The sequence below is a fragment of the Odocoileus virginianus genome, chromosome 32, assembly GCF_023699985.2.
Source record: "Odocoileus virginianus isolate 20LAN1187 ecotype Illinois chromosome 32, Ovbor_1.2, whole genome shotgun sequence".
In the NCBI taxonomy this organism is placed as follows: Eukaryota; Metazoa; Chordata; class Mammalia; order Artiodactyla; family Cervidae; genus Odocoileus; species Odocoileus virginianus.
Genome location: NC_069705.1, coordinates 32157477 through 32181060, shown reverse-complemented (window position 1 = coordinate 32181060; position 23584 = coordinate 32157477). Strand labels below are relative to the sequence as shown.

Sequence of the window (23584 nt, the reverse complement as noted above, 5' to 3'; positions counted from 1 at the left end):
AGGAAGACAGTGGCTTGTGAGCCTGTGGAGTCATAAAGTACAGTTTATTCAATGTCAGCTCTGTCTTCTCCATGAATCCCCTGTGAGTTTCACATTGACTTTGGAAATTTGGACACCAAGGGGTAGGACTTATGAGATAGCCCAGCTGGGTTTGAAGAGCCAGATGCCCTAGATACTTCCATGCCTCTGAAGACACAGCTGATCATGCTGCAGCCCTGGAGTGCTGCCAGCCACTTGTGGGCTATGAAACAAGTGAAGCTCAGTAGACTGTGTTCTCAAAGTGTCCATTTTAAATATATAATCTTATAATAAAAATGATAACAAACAAATGGAATTACTTATAGAGCCTTACTATGACTAGCAGTGCCTCTCATTCTACTCATACTTTATCTTATCCCAATATCAGACCAACCTATGAGGTAGAGATTACAGTTGACTCTACTTTAGAGCTGAGAAAAAAAAACAATGGCTCTGAACAAGGTTAAGTGATCTTCCCCCAAACTGCACAGTAAGGAAGTCATGGAGCTAAAATTTAAACCCAGAAAGGGCTAACTCTAGAACCAGTGATCAAAACACTGCACTGGTTTTGAGGATTTGGGGGAAATTTCAACTCCTTTAACAATAGCAGTCACGTTTTAAAACCTATTTATAAATGCTGAATCAAACATTTTAAAACTATGACAACCTTATACTCTGGTTTCTCTTCAGATCGTATAAAACTATGACAACCTTTTTTCTTTTGAGATGAATTGATGGATAAATTCTTTCAGAATGTTGTTAAGGGAGCAGAGGGTATTACATTAAGAAAATATCTCCAATTCCAACAATTTCATTTGAATTTAGAAATAAGACTCTACTTGATTCTTTTTAGCTCATTACAGTTGAGCTATTTTTTAAAAAATAGTTATTATTGACACCTCTTTGAGAATTCAGTTAGAGTTACTTTAGTTCAGTCGCTCAGTCATGTCCGACTCTTTGCAACCCCATGGACTGCAGCATGCCAGCCTTCCCTGTCCATCACCAACTCCCAGAGTTTACTCAAACTCATGTGCATCGAGTCAGTGATGCCATTCCAACCATCTCATCCTCTGTTGTCCCCTTCGCCTCCTGCCTTCAATCTTTCCCAGCATCAGGGACTTTTCCAACAAGTTGGTTCTTCGCATCAGGTGGCCAAAGTACTGGAGTTTCAGCTTCAGCATCAGTCCTTCCAATGAATATTCAGTACTGATTTCCTTTAGGATTGACTGGTTGACTCTCCTTGCAGTCCAAGGGACTCTCAAGAGTCTTCTCCAACACCACAGTTCAAAAGCATCAATTCTTTGGCACTCAGCTTTCTTTACAGTCCAACTCTCACATCCATACATGACCACTGGAAAAACCATAGCTTTGACTAGATGGACCTTCGTTGGTAAAATAATGTCTCTGCTTTTTAATATGCTGTCTAGGTTGGTCATAGCTTTTCTTCTAAGGAGCAAGCGTCTTTTAATTTCATGGCTACAGTCACCATCTGCAGTGATTTTGGAGCCCCAAAATAAAGTCTCCCACTGTTTCCATTGTTTCCCCATCTATTTGCCATGAAGTGATGACTAGAGTCACTTAGCTAATTAACATATGGCAGGTTTATCTTCTCTTTTGCAAAGTGTACCAAAGGTAAAGTAAAGCAGTATTCATTTAATATTTATAATGTTAGTTTAGTTTTGTTTTTTTTAAGCATAAGTGATTACTGAACACCTACTACATGTCAGGCACTGTAGCAAGCCCTGGGGAATACACTGATGGCTTGGTCACATCCCTTCCAGTAAGTGGAGAGAAGATACAGGTAAATGGAGCAATAAGCCCTATCCTGCCTGTCCTAGGGATATAATACCTAATACCAGCCTACGAGAGGCACAAAGGGCATGGGATAGAAAGAGCAGAGGAAGCTTCTGCCCAGAGATGTGCTGTGGAAAGTGAGTGGGAGCTAGATGGAAGAGCTGGGTGGCAAAAATCCCAGGCATATAAAAAGATGATTCATGGGGTATACATTTTCCTTTTCCAAACTATCAAGGAGAAGAGAGGAAGCTGATAACTGAAAAGGTGTGAGCTAGAGCAGATGGCTCTTGGCATTGTGTATCTTGATACATAGTTTGGGTCTTGTCCTGTGAAAATGGGATGTATCAAGATTCCATTTGAGAGTCAGGGCGGGCCATAGTCAGATTTGTAACTTGGGATGATCATCCCTAGTGATGGAAATGTCAGGGGAGTGGGGGAGCCAGAATAGGCAGGAGAATACCCGCTAAGAGTCTGCGTGGGTAATAAGAAGCGTGATGCCGGGGGCCTGAGTTGAAATCCAGGCAGGGATGATGTGCTGACAGCTGCTTAACAGGCAGGACTGAAGACTTGGCAGGTAAGTGGATTGGGACTGGGAGGCAAAGTGGTAGGAGCATGTCTCAAAAGTCTCTCAAGAATCTACTGAGACTATTTTGAAGTTGTTGCTCTTCTTTGAGACTGGGATAGAGGAGGAAGAACAAGCCAGTGGCTCTTTGGTGGGGCTAGGAATGTAGCATGGTTTCCTGGTTTTTGATTCCTGTGGTTAGCCAATGGTTAGGATGCCTTTAAGAATTTCCATTGTTGACTTATTGGCCCATATTAATTATTCTGTTAATGAATCAACTGTTTCCTTGTATACGGTATACAGAGAAAGCAAATTTATATTAACATTTAAAAAAATGACAGGAACTTAATCTTTCTTTACATATTCACTCTTTCCTGTGTATGGAGATATGGTGTGGTGATAGACAATAGGTCTCAAGTCAAATGCTGCCTGGGTTCAAACCCTGATTCCAGACTTAAAATTTCTGTGAGTTTGGACAAATCACTCAACTTATCTGTGCTTCAGTTAGTGTTTCTGTGCATTGAAGTCTTCCCAGGTGGCACAGTGGCAAAGAATCCGTCTGCCAGTGCAGGACACGTGGGTTCAGTCCCCGGATCTGAATGATCCCCTGGAGGAAGAAATGGCAACCCACTCCAATATTCTTGCCTGGGAAATCTATAGACAAAGGAGCCTGGCGGGCTCAGTCCATGGGTTGCAAAGAGTCAATACGACTGAGCATACACACACATAATGAGGTCAGTAACTCCCACCAGGACTTGTTTTGAGGAACAAATTGGCCAGTGTATGTAAGGTGTCTGGCACATGGTAATCACTAAAGGTCATTAATTAGCATCTTTTCTACTTCTGTGCTAAATCTTGTTTTTGGAGCTTTAAACACAAAGACAAATGGGACATAATTATATTAGGCGGTGGTACTTTGTCTTTCATTAACTCACTGATCATATATGTTTAACACTAGAGAGTTCATGTCCTTTTCTTTTAGTTTAGTGACATTCTCTGTTTTTAGAGTTTAAAAAGTAAAAAATGATTTCATTGTTTCCTGGAAAACCATGGTACTCTAATTTAATGGAAAAGGATGTTGAATTGTGAGCAACTTCATCCTGAGTTTGACTGACAAGTTATCAAAGAAGAGAAACTCTACTTTTTTCATGTGATTTGGAAACAATTCTCTGGAACAATTTATTTTCTGATTAAAATATTTTTAGTCTATTTTGCTTTGTATCATCAATTGAAGTGTAAAGTAGTTACAACACTGTTAGCCAAATATCTAAACAACATACTTTATGACAAGATTTTTTTTTCTTTTCTTTTCTTCCTTCACATTTATTGTGAGCTTATATACCCTGAGAGTGTTTCCTAGAAAACTAGGTGAATACAAATCTGATTTTCCTCCGTTTAGTTTTAAGCATTGTGCTTTCAGAGTTGGTTCCATGATCATCAATGAGTGAAGCAAGGCAAAGTTGACTTTCCAGAATGGCACAGCAGTTGTTAGGAAGAGAAGGTTTCTTGTTCTAACGGGTAGAAAACTATCTTTTCTTTCCAAAGTAAACAATATCACATCCGCAGACCATGGAGAACACAGAATTGCGTATGTATTGAAATAATAAATTGGCAGTAGCCTTTAATGTTCAAAGCCCTGAGATTTATGCAGCCTCTTCCATTGTACTCCAGAGAATCACCTACTTGTATGCACCCCCATAAAGCATCACTTCTCTATGTGTGTTCAGGGGCACCCACAAACTTCTTCAGTCTCTTTTTAAGGTGTTCTTAAGCTCAAAACTGCAAACCAAAACAATGCTAAAACATGATTTACCTTCTGCATCCACTGTTGAACAGTGAGTTTTCCAGAGACTACATGATGTGTGATATCACAAAGCAAAAGTCCCTTGAAAAAATTCAAAATAATTACATTTTCTTCACTTTTTTTGATGTGAATTGTAATGTTGTATTAGTTTGAGGTTGCTTTCAGTGTTAATTGAAAATAATTCATTGAGATTACAAGCAAATCAATCTAAAATTTAGATCCCATGTTAAAACTAATCCAGCTCAAGAGAGAGAAAATGGACAAGAATTTTTCTACCATTCACCCAAATATCTGTCCCTTCATGAAAATAAAAGTGGAAGATTTTCCATCTCTGATGATCATTTTCAAGTGGCATAATGTATTAGGTGGATCTAAGTGGAAGATACTTTAGCTGGGAACATACTTTTAACCGGAACAATCAAAAGATTGATTAGAGAATACCCACTAATATTATTTGTCTCTTTTGACTCCATAGTTTGCAGTACACTTAGCCCCATAGAGCCACACAGGTCCCTTCTCTCAGGTAGGACCCTTTATGGACGTCTGTAACAATTAAGCAGAGACAAAAGCAGTTATGTTACATTCTTGAGCAGGGGGTTCTTGAAAGATTGTAGTCTCTGAGGATTAATGTTGTGGCAGCAAAGGGTGGATTGGTGAGGAGAGACCAGGGTCCAAGAAAATAGCTGGAAGCCTCATAGATGTTTGGGGTAAAGAATTCCACTGTTAAAATGGGGGGAAAAAAAAGAGAGAGAAGATGCAAAAGAGAAACAGGAGAAGGAGGACTCAAAAATGATGCTCTTGAATTAGGTCATGTTAGAAGCAGCAGAGTCACAAGCAAGTCGAAGTTTTTAGAGATTACTAGTGAGTCCAGTAGCTGGTAGATTGTGATAAGGAAGACTTGGTCCATAGGGGAAAAGAAGGAATTCAGTAGTGAGCAGAAATTTGACTTCAAAGCAAGACGAACAAGTTTAATGTTTTGTACTAAGCTGTGAATAAAAAAAAACATAGATAAAAATGAAGCATTGGGCATGAAATCTCCTGTAGCAGAGGGGCAGTGATGAAGTCAGTCAAAAGGAGGGCTGCCCTGAGCTTGAATGAGTTGGAGGAGAGAGATGAACCTGGACCACGATTGCAAATTGGGTTGTCTCATCTTTTCAGGCAATCTCTGTGCACCCTGAGTTTGCAGAGCACTGCGCCAGAGTCTAGCTGGAGCTTTATAAGCTGTCATGTCTGGGGAGAAAAGAGTGTACAGGTCTAGTAAACCTTGAGGCTATAATCACAAGAAATCAACACATACTTCAAATGAAGTGTGAATTGCTCAGTTGTGTCTGAATCCTTGGAACCCTATAGACTGTACCCTGCCAGGTTCCTCTGTCCATGGAATTCTTCAGGCAAGAATATTGGAGTGGGTTATCATTCCCCTCTCCAGGGAATCTTCCAGACCCAAGGACTGAACCCAGGGCTCCGTCATTGCAGGCAGATTCTTTACCATCTAACCTTAATCATTTATGTCATTATCTTCATTAACTACTTGTGGAACTAACATCACTGTAATGACAGCATGTTTTGGCATATAAAAAGTTGCCCATCTCTTACAGAAATAACTAGCACGTCTCCTGTTTGGATAGAGGTAAGAATGGCAGCTTCTGACAGTGGGAACTGTACATAATGAGTTTCACTGTTTATTTATTGAAATTGTCTGAGAAGAAAGACTGACAAGTAGGCTAATAACACACTAGTGTCAACAGTGGGACGCTAGCGTTCTCCTCACATGGCCGACGTTTAACAATGCTATGCATTTATGAGACATTTTAACCTTGGTTGTTTTTAACTGTGAAATACCTAGATCATATTATGTATAAAAAAGTATTGACTGGGAATCAAATTTATGGAGAAAAATATCACGCTTTGGGTTGAAAAATTGACCACTACTAGAATATAATTTCTGAAAATGCAGCCTGAAGGCAATTCACTAGAGGGTAATTTTTCAGTGCAGTAGGCAAGTTTTCACAGGCTTGTGACAGCCTCTCTCTCCCTTTCTCTCTTTCTCATAACCTTTAAGGCATATTTTTGTCTTAAATATGCTTCAACATTATTACTCCTTAAGACATCTTGTTTAATTCATATAGTCATATGACATATGAAGCATAATTAATGCCTAATATCAGAATCTGGGTTGTTAGTCAAGATTTTTGAATGACTAATTTGCAAAACAATATAAACATCCTAAGTCTAATTTTGATCAGTAATGATAGACACATGTACTATTTTGTGCACAACATCCTAAATAATTTCCCAGATCCTAGGTTTTTTATTGTTTGTTTTGTTTTCTCCCCTTTCCTGAAGAATCCAAACACAGTCTGACTCTTCTTTTCAAGCACATAACACTGGCCATGTCACCCTGCTCCAGAACCTTTGGTGGTTTCCTACTGTCTGATAAAAGTAGAAAATTCTTAAACGGGAAAGTAAGGATCCTCTAATCCAATTCCAGTATGTTGTTGTTCAGTCGTGTCCTACTTCTTGTGACCCCATGGACTGCAGCATGCCTGGTTTCCCTGCCCTTCACCATCCCCCGGAGTTTGCTCAAACTCATGTCCATTGACTCGGTGATGCCGTCCACCCATCTCATCTTAATCTCCTCCTGCCATCAGTCTAGCCCAGAATCAGGTTGTTTCCTCAGGAGTCAGCTCTTTGCATCACGTGGCCCAAATATTGGAGTTTCAGCTTCAGCATCAGTCCTTCAAATGAATATTCAGGGATGATTTCCTTTAGGATGGACTAGTTTGATCTCTTTCCAGTCCAAGGGACTCTCAAGAGTCTTCTCCAACACCTTAGTTAGAAAACATCAATTCTTTGGTGCTCAGCCTTCTTTTTGATACAACTCTCACATTCATACATGACTACTAGAAAAACCATAGATTTGACTATATGGACCTTTGTCAAAAAAGTAATGTCTCTGCTTTTTAATATGCTGTCTAAATTTGTCATAGCTTTTCTTCCAAGGAGAAAGTTTCTTTTAATTTCATGGCTGCAGTCACCATCCACAGTGATTTTGGAGCCCAAGATAACAAAGTCCGTCACTGTTTCCATTGTTTCCCCACCGATTTGCCATGAAGTGATGGGACTGGATGACATGATCTTTGTTTTTGACTGTTTAGTTTAAACCAGCTTTTTCACTCTCCTCTCTCGCCTTAATCTAGAGGCTCTTTAGTTTCTCTTCACTTTCTGTTATAATGGTAGTGTCTCCTGCATATCTGAGGTTATTGATCTTCTCCCAGCAATCTTGATTCCAGCTTGTTCTTCATCCAGCCTGGCATTTTGCATGATGTACTCTACATATGAGTTAAATAAGCAGAGTGGCAACATGCAGCCTTGACGGACTCCTTTCCCAATTTGGATCCAAGCCCTTATAACATGTCTGTTTCTAATTTTTGCTTCCTGACCTGCATGCAGGTTTCTCAGGAGGCAGGTAAGGTGGTCTGGCATTTGCATCTCGAAGAGTTTTCCACAGTTTGTTATGATCCACACAGTCAAAGGCTTTGGTGTAGTCAATGAAGCAGAAGTAGGTGTTCTTCTGGAATCTCTTGGTTTTTTGATGACCCAATGGATGTTGGCAATTTGATCTCTGGTTCCTCTGCCTTTTCTAAATCCAGTTTGAACATCTAGAAGTTCTCGATTCACATACTGTTAAAGCCTAGCTTGAAAAATTTTGAACATTACCTTGCTAGCATGTGAAATGAGTGTAATTTTGTGGTAGTTTGAACATTCTTTGTTGTTGCCCTTCTTTGGGATTGGAATGAAAACTGACCTTTTTTGGTCCTCTGGCCACTGCTGAGTTTTCCAAATTTGTTGGCATACCAAGGGCCACACATTAACCCCATCTTTTAGGATTTGAAATACCTCAGGTGGCATTCCATCACCTCCACTAGCTTTTTCGCAGTGATGCTTCCTAACACCCACTTGACTTCACACTCCAGGATGTCTGTCTCTAGGTGAGTGATCACACCATTGTGGTTATCCGAGTCATTAAGATCTATTTTGTACAGTTCCAGTATGTGTACCTTTACACTCATCACCCCCTCTATGCATTTGCTCATGGTGAGCACTTTAATACTAGCTTTTATAACATAGTAGTAGCCAAAGGTGGCATTTAATGTTTCCCTTAGGAGCAGTTTTTGATATTAAGTAGTGCACAAAGTTTTAAATATTTCAGGCATTCTTTGTAGATTCCTTTAAGGTTTGCTTTCACGAGTAAAAGGAGTAATAGGAGTGAAGGAAAAGAGAGACAGATGGAAGGAAAGAGAAAAATAAACACAGAAAGAAGAGAGAGAAATCTATCTATTTAGTTGCAAAGCAGTTATGTTACAAATCCAGTCAAATGAGATGCTCTCCTTAAGAGTTATTTTGGACACAGATTTCATTCCATACTTGGATTTTCCTTTCTCCCTCTGGGCCATTTTGGCATAATAACTTATATTGGGATGTTAAATATTAATGGTTTTATATATTAATGATAGGCCTTTGCTATATTAAATTATAAAATCTATTCTATTAATGGTAAAAGTCCATATCTTATGAGGTGGTGTAGATCATCGGAACAACCAATACTTCAAATTAAGAAAAAAGAAGAAAAACCTCTTAGAGCTTAGTACTGACCTGGTTCCATGTTATATTCAAATGTTACCTTGAATGTCTTGGTCTTTTCACTATGATCTATGTAGACAAGTGTTAGTTGCTCAGTCATGTCTGATTCTTTCCAACCCCATGAATTGTACCCCGCCAGGCTCCTCTGTCCATGGAATTCTCAAGGCAAGAATGCTGGAATTAAAAAAAAAAAAAAACAATACTAGAATGGGTGGCCATTCCCTTCCCCAGGGGATCTTCCTGACCCAGGGACTGAACCTGAGTCTCCCCTAAATAAGTTAATATAGTAGTTTTTACAAATTTGTTTTGTTTCAGATTAAATCTATTGAATGCTCCCATTTTTTATATTTTTGGACATATTATTTTAGTCTGTCTAAATTTCTTCTCCTGACTTGGAATATCCTTTATAATGATTCTTCTGTCTAGCTGAGAAATTAGGTATTTTTTCTGACTGTTTGTTTTATGCCCTATGCACAACTTCCTCAGTAGATGACCTTGGATAAGTTTCTCACCTGTCTGAGCCTATGTTTTCTTGTCTGTATAATGGGGATAATACTAATGCTGACTTCAGTGAGGTTATGCATGTAGAGAACTTGAAGTGTGCTTAGATTATAGTAAGCACCCAATAATAAGCATGCTGTCAGAAACATGTGAAGCCTATGTGGGTGAATGTTTAACTGAACATCTTACCGTATCCTTTGTGTCAATCCTGGATATCAGATTGGCTGAGAAGAGGTGCAATCTAGTGTTCAGCAAGCCTTTTTTTCATAGACTTGCTGTGAGTAAGCCGCACAGTATTTTAGAATTAAGTATTTTTGAAACTCCTTTTGAAAGTATGGTTTCTAGGCAGTAAATGGTCCTTTATTCCACTACCTGCCACCAGTAAAAAGAGAAAAAAATGATGAAGAAATATTAAGTAATTCCTTGCTAAAAAATCCAGTTTTTAATTTATAGAGTTAGGCATAAAATAGTTTTATTTTACATTACTTGCTAAGTTTGGCTATTTTGTGAAATATTTTGATCAGGCCTCATTTATTTAATTGACTTCACTTCTCCATATATTCATTAAATCATTCCACAAATACTTATTAAACATATACTATGTGTTTGGCACTATGCTAAGCACTTAGAATACTATGGTAAACAAATAAGGCTCCTTGTCTCAGAGAGCTTGCCATCTCTAAATAACTTCTCAATGTATTTATATCTTGACATTAAAATTGACATTGAACATTTCTTGAAAACCAATTAGGAAAACATCTACACTAAAATTATATTTTTTCCTGTGCTATATAATTTTCAAAAACACTACCACTGTGTAACATATACAGATATATCCAAATAATGTCAATGTGATGAATTAAAAGAAACATTGCCTTTTCTTATTTACAAATTAGATTTTGAACTGTTTACTTAGGTGCAGTTTAGCATAAAATATCTTTAATTTTCTCATCATTCTGGTAAGACTACTTCAATATTCATCTACATTGTGTGTAATGAAAGCAAAGCTTGGAGTCGACAGGGAGAAACATCAATTTTACATATAAATTCTGACCATTTATGAGCTTACATGGGGTACTTTGCAATTAGACTTGGTAGGACTCAGAATATATGAATAGAATTGTACATAAATGTGTATGTACAACATGTAGAAACAGTGCTTCTATTTTTATTGAATACTGAAGTAAACAACTGAGAAGTGGTTTTATGAACATATATCTGGTCTTTCAAAGATGCAACTTGCTGGCTTTTGTTCGTTTGTTTGTTTTTCTTTTCCAGTGACGTAGCAACAGCCCCTAATATATGGAGCAGATGCACACTTATAATAAGCTTCCAAATATTGTGGTAAAAACCAGAAGCAAACTTTGCTTAATATCACATTGTTTAGAAGGTTGGTGGATTGAAGAAGGGATTTTTTTTTCTAAGCCACTCATAATTTTGATGTATTTTTCTCAGTTCTAATCGAAAATGTGTTGAATACACAAAAAGCATTTTCCAGGGCTGAAGCTTAGGCTTCCCAAACATACATCTCTCAAATCTGCTTAAGATGTTACTATGCAACCCAGTTTTATTTTTTCATCCATTTGCATTTTTAGATGCGTTTCTCTCCCTCTCCGGTTATTAAAGTTGGCGGCTGCATGGGGTAGATAGCGAGCCCCACTGTATGTCGGTGTCTTCGTGGAAATCACCTGGGGCCGAGGGTTCCGTCTTTCTTACCTTATCATATCTGGAACACAGATTTGCTCTGCTCGTCATATTTTGGCATCTGTGAATCACTGTCATGTTGTCATATTCGCAGTTACAAAGTAGCCGATGGGAAAGGAGCCAACTACTTGAGGCATTTTCAATGGGGAAAAAAAAAAGTCTGATTTCAGCATTATTCATTGGAAATGCTACCTGTGAAAGCATTTACTTCAGTTTCTGAGATGCTGGCAATGACTTTAATAGGCAATGCATAATCTTGCCTTTTAGAAGTGCTCCTATGTGCTAGAGAGTTGAAGCAACCAGTAATTATTGAGAGCTACAGGTAAAATGACAAGTTTAGGAACCCAGAATGAATACTTATCCGTGATTTACTTACATGTTATCAATAGTTCCTGCTACTTAATTATGGACAATGAACAAGTCATGTCAATAGAGGTTATTTATGAGAATTAATTCTCTTAATCATGTACTAGTCCCTTATCATTTTACCTTTCTTCATAAATTAAAATGGGCAAAATTAAAACTAAATTTTAAAATTAAATGGATTCAGGGTAAATCTGGAAAAATAGTAGCAAATAAATTTGTAAAAAGAAAGGATTTAATGTTTTTAAGTGAAGTTAAAATCCATCATAAGGCAAAAATGCTAAAAATATTTTAAACACCATGTTTTGTTTTAGCTCTATATATTTAGTAAAGGTTTCTCAGTAAATTAAGTTCTCATCTCTGTATACATATCCCTTTGTATATTATTTAAGAGGATCCCTTTTTGTAACCTTTATGGAGATATAGGGTGTAAACACACACACGTGCGCACGCACACACATACACACACAGAATGACCCTACAACATCTAACTACATTAAGGTTCTTCCAACTCAACCTAAACTTTGAATTTAAGAATCTTCTCACACGGTCCCCTAGTAATTTAATATACATTTTGCTGTTGTTTGAATGACTGTGGTGACAAGATGGCAGTGCTAAGACAAATATCCAAGGAAAGCTATTCATTTACAATGGAGTGTATAGATATTTCCTTAAGCAAGCATTTATAAAACTTTTATTCTATGAATACTATCTGTGGCAGTATACTTTGAAAAATAAATCTCAAAGGACTGTAGTTCAATAATTTTGGAAATTCTACACACTCCAGTTTTACTTAGAGCTTCATAATGAACATTAGCATTTAAAAGTGTCTGCAGAATCCTTCAATAAAAACACTTTACAAAAAACACTTCGAAATATATTTGGCCACCGATTATTTTTTCTCCCTTAATGTACCCCAGGGAACATATTTTGTTTGGAAAATCTATCTTAAACAGAGAGACTCATGGCTGCTTAAAAATATCGGAGCGTCCTTCAAAGCAGAATGGTGAGCTACATCCGTATTCTAGAAGAATCAGCTTATTTAGTTTTTTGGCAATTCTGTTCTAAACCCACATCTTAATCATTCAGACCACCACTCCTAACTCAGGAATGTTAGTCTTTCCTAGGGCTTGCATCCCCAAATCTTCACAGCAGAGTCATCTAAGTTTTCAGTCTTTCTGCAGATGGTATCAGGAGAAGGAAATGGCAACCCACTCCAGTCTCCTTGCCTAGAGAGTCCCATGGACAGAGGAGCTTAGGGGGCTGCTGTCCGTAGGGTCGCACAGAGTTGGACACAACTGAAGTGATCTAGCAAGCATGCATGCATTGGAGAAGGAAATGGCAACCCACTCCAGTATTCATACCTGGAGAATCGCAGGGAAAGAGGAGGCTGATAGGCTGCCGTCTGTGGGGCTGCAGAGTCAGACACGACTGCAGCGATTTAGCAGCAGCAGCAGCTGACGGTATCAGGCCCAGGCCCACATTGATGACATGCGGGAACATGTTGAAGTTGGGTGGCCTCAGCCTGCAGCGGCTTGGGAAGCAAGGTTTCCATTCCTGGCCAAAGATTAAGTGGGGTCATGGCAATGAGAGTACCAAACCCTAGCCACTAGACCAGTGGTCAGTGACAAGGGCCTGGCCCTTTGGCCTTGCAAAAAAGATTTCCCACAAAGATGGAAAGTGGTGAAACAAGTAAAGTGTTTATTAGGAGGAAAAGAGTGCAATGCCTATGGATAGACACTCCGGCAGACTCAGAGTCGCAGTCTTGTGAATCATTTTTATGGGGCATTCCTTCCAGGTTTCCTTTGGTCAATCATTTTGATTTGCCTCGTTCTGAGCCCATATTTGGTTTATCTCTGTATCTTCTCATGTGTGCACACACATCTCTTAGCCAAGATTAGTTTTGCCAAAGAGGACTTTGGGTAGTTGGCATCACTTATTACAGGGTGGTACTCCCTCCATTATTGATGTCCAAGGAGGCTTTCTGTGAATGTGTAGTCAGGAAGCTATCCTGACTTTGAGAATGAAAAATACGTGGTCTTTCATCTCTTATCTGGGCAGGGTCCAGCCTCCTCTCTCAATTGTCCTGCTATTCTTGTCTAGGAGTATAGTTCACAAGGAATGAATCTCTGATTGCTTTACCCTCTGGGGGATGGGGGCATCTACTTCCTGCCTCAGTGTGAACCATTTTGCAGAAATACATGCATGTTAAATGAGATGGTCTTCTGAAATATGACCAATGATTAATGCCTTTAATATTAAAAGAACTTCTACTAGTGAGTATGAAATAGATCAAGAGTCTATCAGAAAAATAAGCGAAGTGTGTGAACAGGCAATTTCCAGGAAGGAGAATAAGAGTAGGCTTTAACTCTACATAAAAAGAAGTTTGCCTTCAATAGTGGATGTGAAATCCAAATTAGAGCAAAATGAGATTGTATTTTCTTTCACCCATCAGATTACCATATGGATTCACATCTACAGCTGGTGAAAATGTAAGGAAATTGGTGCTATTAATTTACCAGTGGATTATGAATTATAACTTTATTTAAAGTATAGTCTGTCAGTAGCTATTAAGATTATAAGTGTATCTCTTGATCCAGTATATTTAACTCTGGAAGAAAAAAAAAAAGACATTATAAATTTCTTCCTGAGTTCTTCAACCTCCCCTCCCTTTTACCTCCCAGCCTGCTGCATCAAGCTATACAGATCCACCTCCTTATCCCGTCCACTGGTAGCTCAAATACCACTGCTGGGTCAGTCAAGGTGGAGCTGAGCATCTAGGTAGCACTGCCTATGTGAGCTTACTGCCACTGCTGTTGGCCATGTTCCCGGTCCACTAACCCCCAGTCACCGTCTCTAGAAGCTCCTTCTCCCACTGTCCTTGGGCGGTTTTTCAGTTGAGATGTCTTCTTTTCATGGTGGATGAAGTCAGGCTTCTCAAATCTTGAGATTTCAGCTGTTTGGAAATGTAGCTCATTCAGTTCATACACACATCGCTAGCCCTCCCCCAGTGCACCCAGGATTGACATGGTGAACGTGAAAGATTTCAGTATCTGAAAGATGCTGGTCCTGGGTAGTTGGTGGTTTTAGTCGCTAAGTCGTGTCTGACTCTTGCGACCCTGTGGACTGTAGCCTGCCAGGCTCCTCTGTCCATGGGATTCTCCTGGAAAGGATACTGGAATGGGGTGCCATTCCCTTCTCCAGAGAATCTTCCTGACTCAGGAATCGAATCCAGATCTCCTGCATTGCAGGAAGGTGATTTACTGACTGAGCTATGAGGGATGCCCCGCCCAGGGTAGCAATCCCCTCTGACTCTTGGTCCTTAAAGACCAGTTGACTGTCCTAGACTCCTTTCAACCTCAGGGTAACTTCCCTCCCAGGAACACTTGGCCTTCTCGATCGGGCCTTGGTCACTAGCGGTTTAGACACTGGATGTTTTTTGTATAACGTTCTAATTTAGACAACAGTTAGGAGCTCAAAGTCCTCTGGAGGCGCCTCCATCTTTTATGCAGATACCTAGGAGGAGCTTCGGCACCCAGCCTTAAACACAGCGAAATGCATTGAGGACGTGCTGATGACCATCTCCCATCAGACCCTTACTCAAGCAGAATATCTTGCTAAAATAACTGAAGATGATAGAAATTCTCACACCGAGGCTGCCTCATGGCATTTAGATGCCAGTTCTCTTAAGACAACAGCCTGGAAGCGATTATTTTTCTGCCCTTGCTTACCTAATCAAGCTCATTGTTATGAACCACACATGTTCATTCTCTCCTGCTAGCAAGAGCAACCTCTCCAGGAGTCCAACCCACCACACTCCTCAGGTTTAATTTCTGCCTAATTGACTGCCTTGCCAAATCCTCCTCCTCTGTTCAGATTCTGATTTCAGAGTCCCCTGGGGTGAGCCTTCTTCTTCCTCCCCCACCTCTTCTCATGAGATCATCCATATTCCCAGTGTCAAACTCAGCCTTTATTTTTATACCTAAATGTGTATCTCTAGCCCAGTGATTGTCAGTCCAGAGAAATTTTGCCTTCCTGCTATTTGGCAGTGTCTGGAAACATTTTCATCACAACCGTGTGATCGATATGCTGTCATCCAATAGAGAGGGGCAAGAGACGCATGTGTGCTTTGTAGGGTAGCTCACAGCATAGGACAGAAGCATCTAGACTAAGAGTGAATAGTGTGGAGGTTGAAACTCCCTGTTGCTGAAACAAGCTCTGTTCTAGAATTATGTATGCAACATTGCCACTTACATGTCAGTGTGGTTCACACACTTGATACTGATAAAATAGAAATATTTTCTTCCCTAATTCTGTGTTATTTTTCCTCTTTCAATCCCATCTTGGTAAATGGCAGCATATCCTATTTTGCCTCCCTGAGACCTGGGAGTTAATGGTGCTTTCTCTCGTGTCTAATATCCAATCTCTCTCACATCAGCAAATCCTGGGAGCTCTGTATCCCAACCTCATTCTGCCACCATCCCTGTGTCTCTATCTCACTTGTAACTGCTGTGTCCAACCCCCATCATCTCTTGCTTGGTCATTGCAATAGCTTCTTAACTGCTTTCCTGGCTTCCACCCTTGACCCTTGCTAGTAATTGATACAACAACAGAATTTTAAAAATATAAATTGCTCCAGTGCCAACCCTCCTTCCAAACCTCAGTGTTGTCCCTTTTAAACTTACAAAACTGCCCTGAAGTCAAAACCTGGTCCTATGTCCATCTTTCTGACCGTGCTCAGAAGCCTTCCTACTCACAGGATTTCTGCTCACAGATTGCAGCAGTTTTATCCCCATCCATGCCCTCCCTGTTGTGCTTCTTTCTTCCTGGAAGGTCCTACTGCTGGATTCCTCCTAGACTGATGACTGCTTGCCATCCATTCCCATCTTTGATCAAGTGTTACATCTTATGAATGTGCTTTCAATGTTCTGCAAAATGCAGTGGCCTCTCCCATCCACTGGCATTGTGTCACCTGTTCTCTTGTAGTATTTAAGCTGCTTTGTTCATTTTAATACCACTTTTAAATTTAGATATAATTGAAAAATAATATAGTTCTAGGTGTACAACCTAATGATTTGTATGTATCACAAAATGATTACCACAATAAGTCTGGTTGACATCCATCCCCATACATCCATCACCATACATTGTTACAATGTTTTCTTAGTAGTGAAAAATTTTAAGATCTATCTCTTAGCCAAATTTCAAATACACGATTCACTGTCACTAACTATCGTCGCCATGCTATTCCATCCTCATGGTTTATTTAATTTATAGTTGGAAATTTGTGTTTGTTAACTCCTTCACCTATCCCCCCGACCCCTGCCAGTAATTAGCAGTGTTTTCTGTATCCATGAGCTTGGTTATTTATTGTAGTGATGGTGGTGGTGGATTTTTGGATTTCAATTACAATTTGTCTTGCTCTGTCTGATTTATTTCACTTAGCATAAGGCCCTTAAGCCTATCCATGTTGTTGCAAATGGTAGATTTTCTTTCTTTCTCAAGACAGAATTGTATTCCACTGTATATACATTTCACATTTTTTTGATTTGTTCATCCATCAGCCGCCCCATAGGTTGTTTCCATTTCTTGACTGTTAAAAATAATATTGCAGTGAACATTGGTATATAAATATCTCTTTGACATAGTGTTTTGTTTCCATCGCATATATTCCCAGGACTGGAATTGCTGGATCATATGCTTATTCTACTTTTTAATTTTTGAAGGAACCTCCATATTGTTTTCCACAGTGGCTGTATCAGTTTGCATTCCCACCAACAGGCCACAAGGGTTTCCTTTTCTCTAAATTCTCACCAACACTTGTTATTTTTTGTCTTTTTATTATTGGCCATTTTGACAGGTGTGAAGTGACATTTCATTTTGGTTTTGATTTGCATTTTTCTGGTCATTGGTAATGCTGAATACCCTTGCATGTAACTGGCCATCTGTATGTCTTCTTTGGAAAAAATATTTATTCAGATCTCATTTTTTAATCAGATGCACTTTTTGCTATTATGGTGTGTGAGTTCTTTTTGTATTTTGGATATTAACACATTAACAGATACTATTTGCAAATATTTTATCTCGTTCAGTAGCTTGACTTTTAATTTTGTTGATGGTTTCCTTTGCCTTGCATGGCTTTTTGATCTGATTCAGTCCCACTTGTGTATTTTTGCTTTTGTTGCCTTTTGTCATCAAATCCAAAGAATCATTTCCAAAACCCACGTCAAAGACAGTTTATATTTTCTTTTCAGAGTTTTATGGCTTTAGATTTTGTATTCAAGTCTTGGATCCATTTTGAAGTGATTTTTATGTGTAGTTAGGGGTCTGTTAAGTTAGGGATCCAGTTTTCTTCTTTTGTATGTAGCTGTCCAATTTCCTCTGCATCATTTACTCACCAGACTGTTCTTTTCCCCATTGTGTATTCTTGGGTACTTTGTTATAAATTAATTGACAGTGTTTGTATATGTCTAGTTCTGGGTTCTGTTTTGTTTCATCGATCTATGTCTGTTTGTATGCCAGTGCTATACTGTTTAGATTACTATAACTTTTTAATATAATTTGAAATCAGGGAATGTGCTGCTTCCAGCTTTATTCTTTCTTACGATTGATTTTCCTATTCTGAGTCTTCTATGTTTTGTTCATTCTGTTCTCCTCAGCGCACTCACATAAAGACTCCTGTCTTCTGTGTTCGCTAGATTAATTATGGTTTTCATCAATACAAATAATCAGAAATAAAGCATTCACTGTTAGTCTGACACTAAAAATTTGTAGAGAGGCTAGAGGTCATAGTTCTAAAATTGAGTAAACTCTTTCCAGACAGCAGTGTGGGTCCACATAAGATGATATAGCTTGGACATCTTTCCCAAACTTTGCCTGCCTGCCAAAATTAACAATTCCCCTCAGTTCTCTTCTGTTGTCATTTTCTCATAGAAATAATCCTCTGTTACCTAACATTGTATTAATTCCTATTTCATTTTCAACTAGATTACAGATTTGCTTAAAGGCAAAGATTCTTTGTATATTTGTATCACTTGCAGCATGGTGCCCCACCTAAAAAAACAAACAAACAAACAAAAACTCTGAGGCTCCTCTTTATAGCCAACGTATTTCAGATGTTGTGCAAAAAATTTGTGATATGTGTTTGTTACTCATATTTTTATTACTGCTTGATTTTCTGCTGAGTTCAGGGTAATTGGGGCATTATAGTATTTCATATTCAGCAAAGCCTAACTTATATAATAAATATCACTTGGTAACTACTATACCAAGAAGCCGAGCAACAGAGTCACTGACACTGATATAAAAGCTAACACATTGAGGATGAATTATGTGCCCAGCCATATTCTAAATACTTTTAATATGCTAACTCATTTAGTCTTCACAATGGCCCTATGAGATAGTGATTATTTTCCTCTTTTGACATTTGAAGAAACAGTGGCAGAGAGAAGTAATTTGCTGAAGGTCACACCATAATAAAGACGTACCAAGTGCCCTTTCAACCTAGGCAGTGTGATTCCCAAGTCAATATCCTTAACCTCTAACCAGTCACTTTTGATAAAAAATATAATTGACTTTGTACAGGACTGTATAGCTTTAAAGTAAAAGAGTTCTTTCTATCTAGATGTGACTTCTTAAAGTTCCAGAATGGATTTATTGCTGTATACACTATACAGTTACAGATGTCTCAGCCTTCCACTAATTTTGGTGATAAATAGTATTTCTGCTTTCTGATACACATGACAAATTCTTTTTTTATCCTCTATGAAAATGCAAGACTTTAGTTGAATACAGTAACGTATCTCTGCATAGTTGGGTGGGGGAGGGTGGAAAGCAGGAAAATAAATCACTCTACCAATGCATCTTGGCAGTGTAATCATCTATTTCTAGCAAAGAGCAAAATAGACATTACATGACACACTCTTATTTGAAATAATCTTTTAGGTTTCACGATTAACAATCCAAATAAATCAATGTGAGCCAAGTTTAAGAATAAAAAGATAACCCCAAACCCCTTTAATTGTTCTTTCTATCAAAAAGAATACAGTTGTTATTTACAACCACAATGAACCATGCTAATTTTCGCAAGAGGCTAGAGAGGCAGCATATTCAGTAACAATAGATTTGCATAACAACAATGAAATGCACAAATAAAAATCTCCATTAAAAGCTTGTTAGAGGCCAGCCTGAAAAAGAGAAATTAAAAATATTCCACGGCCATCTCTCACTAGGTAGCCAACTCAACGCTAAGAGCCATCTGGTCTCTTTTCATGCTCCATATCCACTGTCCTCTCCGACGTAGACATGGACATGGTTTTTGGTCCTCTAATTAAGTGGAATCAATGTGGAATGGTAGGGCCTAGCTGCAAGACCATTTGCATCATTTTTTTGACAAGGTAATTGCCCGTCAGTAATTAGGTTTCAAAAGGATCTCACACCAAGGGAACGAAAACGTTCACCAGAGAGATGACTGCTTTCATTTACTAAATCTTAACTTCACAGTATTTTAGATAAATCACAGGTCGAGACACCATCACTGCCTTACAGATGAAAAAACTTGGTATTTAGGTGTGCATTTAAAAGTCAGGAGCCAATTTTACAACAGAAACAGAATTTGGAGGAAATAAAATCTTTTCTTTACCACCTAGTAGCTCTATGCCTTTGAGATAGCAGATATATCTTGGTTTAATTTTGCTCAATTATAAAATTAGAATGATGATCTGGTCCCATCACTTCATGGGAAATAGATGGGGAGACAGTGGAAACAGTGTCAGACTTTATTTTTGGGGGCTCCAAAATCACTGCAGATGGTGATTGCAGCCATGAAATTAAAAGACGCTTACTCCTTGGAAAGTTATGACCAAACTAGATAGCATATTTAAAAGCAGAGACATTACTTTGCCAACAAAGGTCCGTCTAGTCAAGGCTATGGTTTTTCCAGTGGTCACGTATGGTATGAGAGTTGGACTGTGAAGAAAGCTGAACGCTGGAGAATTGATGCTTTTGAACTGTGGTGTTGGAGAAGACTGTTGAGAGTCCCTTGGACTGCAAGGAGATCCAAACAGTCCATCCTAAAGGAGATCAGTCCTGGCTGTTCATTGGAAGGACTGATGCTGAAGCTGAAACTCCAATACTTTGGCCACCTCATGTGAAGAGTTGACTCATTGGAAAAGACCCTGATGCTGGGAGGGATTGGGGGCAGGAGGAGAAGGGGACGACAGAGGATGAGATGGTTGAATGGCATCACTGACTCGATGGACATGAGTTTGAGTAAACTTGAGAGTTGGTGATGGAGAGGGAGGCCTGGCATGCTGTGATTCATGGCGTCACAAAGAGTCGGACACGACTGAGCAACTGAACTGAACTGAACTGAGCCAAGTCTGCCAAGTTTTTCCTGAACTTCAACAATTTGAAACCTTTAGTCTTCTCTTACCTCTCATTCTTCTTATTTCTTACCTTATGTGCTCAGTTGCTTCAGTCGTGTCCGACTCTTTGCAACCTCATAGACAGCAGCCCACCAGACTCCCCCGTCCCTGGGATTCTCCAGGCAAGAACCCTGGAGTGGGTTGCCATTTCCTTCTCCATATGTTGCTTAGTTCTCCCTTTGTTCACTTCCCATTGCCTCTGTCTCAGTTAAGTTCTGTACCTTCTCAGCATGGATTACCTAAAAAGTCTTTCAATAGGCCTATTTCACCAACTTTAACCAGCCACCATACTGCTAACCTGATTATCAAAGTAAAAAATATGGGATCAGTCTTCCTTTTTAGAATCTCCTGTATCCTTCAGTTAAACAAGTAGACACATCTTCACAGAGCATAAGGATTTGGGCCTCTCATCCTTACTTCCTTTCCCTCTAATTTAGCGATATACGGAGTAAAACTACCCCCCGCACCTTGTGTTTGACTTCGATCTATTCTTTTGCCACTGTGTGATTAAATTCCACTGTCCTCAAGATTCACACTTGGACTTCAACCTTCAAAGAAAGGAAAATGCATTACCTCACTCACCCCAATAGTATATCACACACACACACACAAACACACACACGCGTGTGCACATGCATGAACTTAAGCAGAGTACTAAACGTCTGAAAGAAGAGGCCCATTTCAAGGACCTCAGTGTTCATATAGACAGCTCTTTATTTGCCCGTCTCCATGGAGAATTCACTTGAAAACCGGTGGTCTCAGGGGGAAGTCTATTGCTCCCAGTTGTGCTCAGAGAGGATTTTGCATTGGCCTATTAAAAAGAGGGTGGCGAGCTCTTAGAAGTGTTGAATGCCTCCCTCTCTTCTATCCTCACATCCAAACCATCATCAGTACATTCACGCGGAGGAGTAAACATCAGCGGCTGCAGCCCATGGTTGGGAATTAGCTGACAAATGTGAATGTGTTTATGGCAGAGAGAGAAGCTGATAAGAGGCTGGGAAATGGCAGCTCTGGGCTTGCCCAGAAATGAGCCCAGGTTGCCTGTAAATGGCAGTGATTTGGGCTGTGGTCCAGCTGCTGGAAACCTTATAAGTTTATCTCACACTGTTCTGATTTTACTTAAGAATGTTTAGGGGGGTTCTTTTTAGGATAACTGCTTAGTACAGGAAAGGAACAGTGAGGACATTTTACACTTTATGTAACATAGAATGAGAGTAACCATCAGCCCTTAAGGTGCATCAGCTTCTTTGATGTCTTCACTTAAAATCGGGCTTCCTTTCTGAGCATTCACATAAAGCTGATGCTTCCTGCACAGAATGTGTGCCATGTGGCTGGGCTTGCTCAGACCTGTCCTCAGTTACACATAATGCATGGACACCTAGTCTGCTTAATGCATGGGCACCTAGCTTTCATTGGTCTGAGAAGCTCCCCCAGTTAGATGGTAGACTGATACTCACTCTACCTGTAGGGAACTAAGCAGAGCTCAAACTTTCTCTCTGCAGTGCTTGAAAAGAGAAAACTGAGCAAAACACGATTGCAGTTTTGCAAAAGAGATCCAATTTAGGATTCCTGGGAAGAATCTTGGGGGAAAAAAAAGTTTGAAATTTGTAAGTGAAGTCAAGGGTCATAAAGGTGAAAGGACTTTCTCAGCTTTCACACTGGCTAAGATCCTGGCTTGAGACCAGGAAGAGGGTCACTGATGTGAGCAGAAAAACAGGCCAGTATCTGTAGTGTCATGAGAAGGTGCAATGTCATGAGAAGGTCTTGTGAGAAATTACAGTAGAAAAAGTCAGAAAGTTTCAGAGCATCAAGCCTTAGAAGCCAGGTCAAGGGTTTTCAGATTCATTCTGAGTGATAACCAAAATATTTAAGTAGTGCTGAAACTTGATTACATCTGTTCTTTCTTAAAAACAAAAACAAACAAACAAAAAAAACAGTTCTCTGTCATGTGTATGGGTAATGGATCAGTGGTGGGGTTAGGTGTGTATAGATCAGAGGAGTTATGGAAGCCCCCTAACAAGATGAGTTACAGTCATCATAAGAGATTGTGGAAGTTAATCTATTGTGGTGGTTTTGGGGAACATAAACTATTTATCTTCAAGGACTTGAAGTTTTTTTTTGTTTTGTTTTTATTTGTTGTCCTGATTGCTTCCATTTATATCAAAGCAAAGAGACACTTAGAAGTCATCCCTATGGGCAGGTGGATATTTTCATTGTATGATTTAATCAGTTTTGCCCTGAATGGCTGAGAAGGGCATCTTCAAAGAGGGAACGTGTCCTGACATTTGCAGGGGGCAGTCAAGGGCAATATGAAACAGTGGGGCACCAGGGGTAACAGAGGGTCTTCTGGGAGCACAGCCCAGCCCCATATCCAGGAGCATCATCAGGTCACCTCTCCTTCCATCCCTGGGCGCTCTTACCCTGTCTCTAAATCTTATTAGAGAGTCCATCTAGGACTAGAGTGAGAAGCGATTTTCCTGTCCTGACAATTTAACACTCAAGTGAACTCAGATGAATTTACACCAGGAGCCACCTCTGTTTGCAAATTAGTATCAGGACGTTATCAGTTTTGCAAGTCTTTGGCTCTTAACTTGTTCTGAGGATACAGTTAAACTCGGTTAAATGATATTTTTCAATACCTACAGGTGCCTCTCAATATCAAGATTTGTGATACATTTAGACAGTAGAAAAAAAAATGCATCTGTGTAGTCTTACATATGCAAATAGAGTTCATAAGAAAATTATTCTTGATTTTTTTTTTTCCTTTTT

At 39.3% G+C, this 23584-nt stretch overlaps 1 long non-coding RNA gene across 1 annotated transcript in view; it reads left to right on the top strand.

The window, feature by feature from the left end:
• Positions 1–23584, top strand: part of LOC139032612 (uncharacterized) — a 1302716-nt gene that overhangs the window by 431112 nt on the left and 848020 nt on the right. The window lies entirely within an intron of this gene.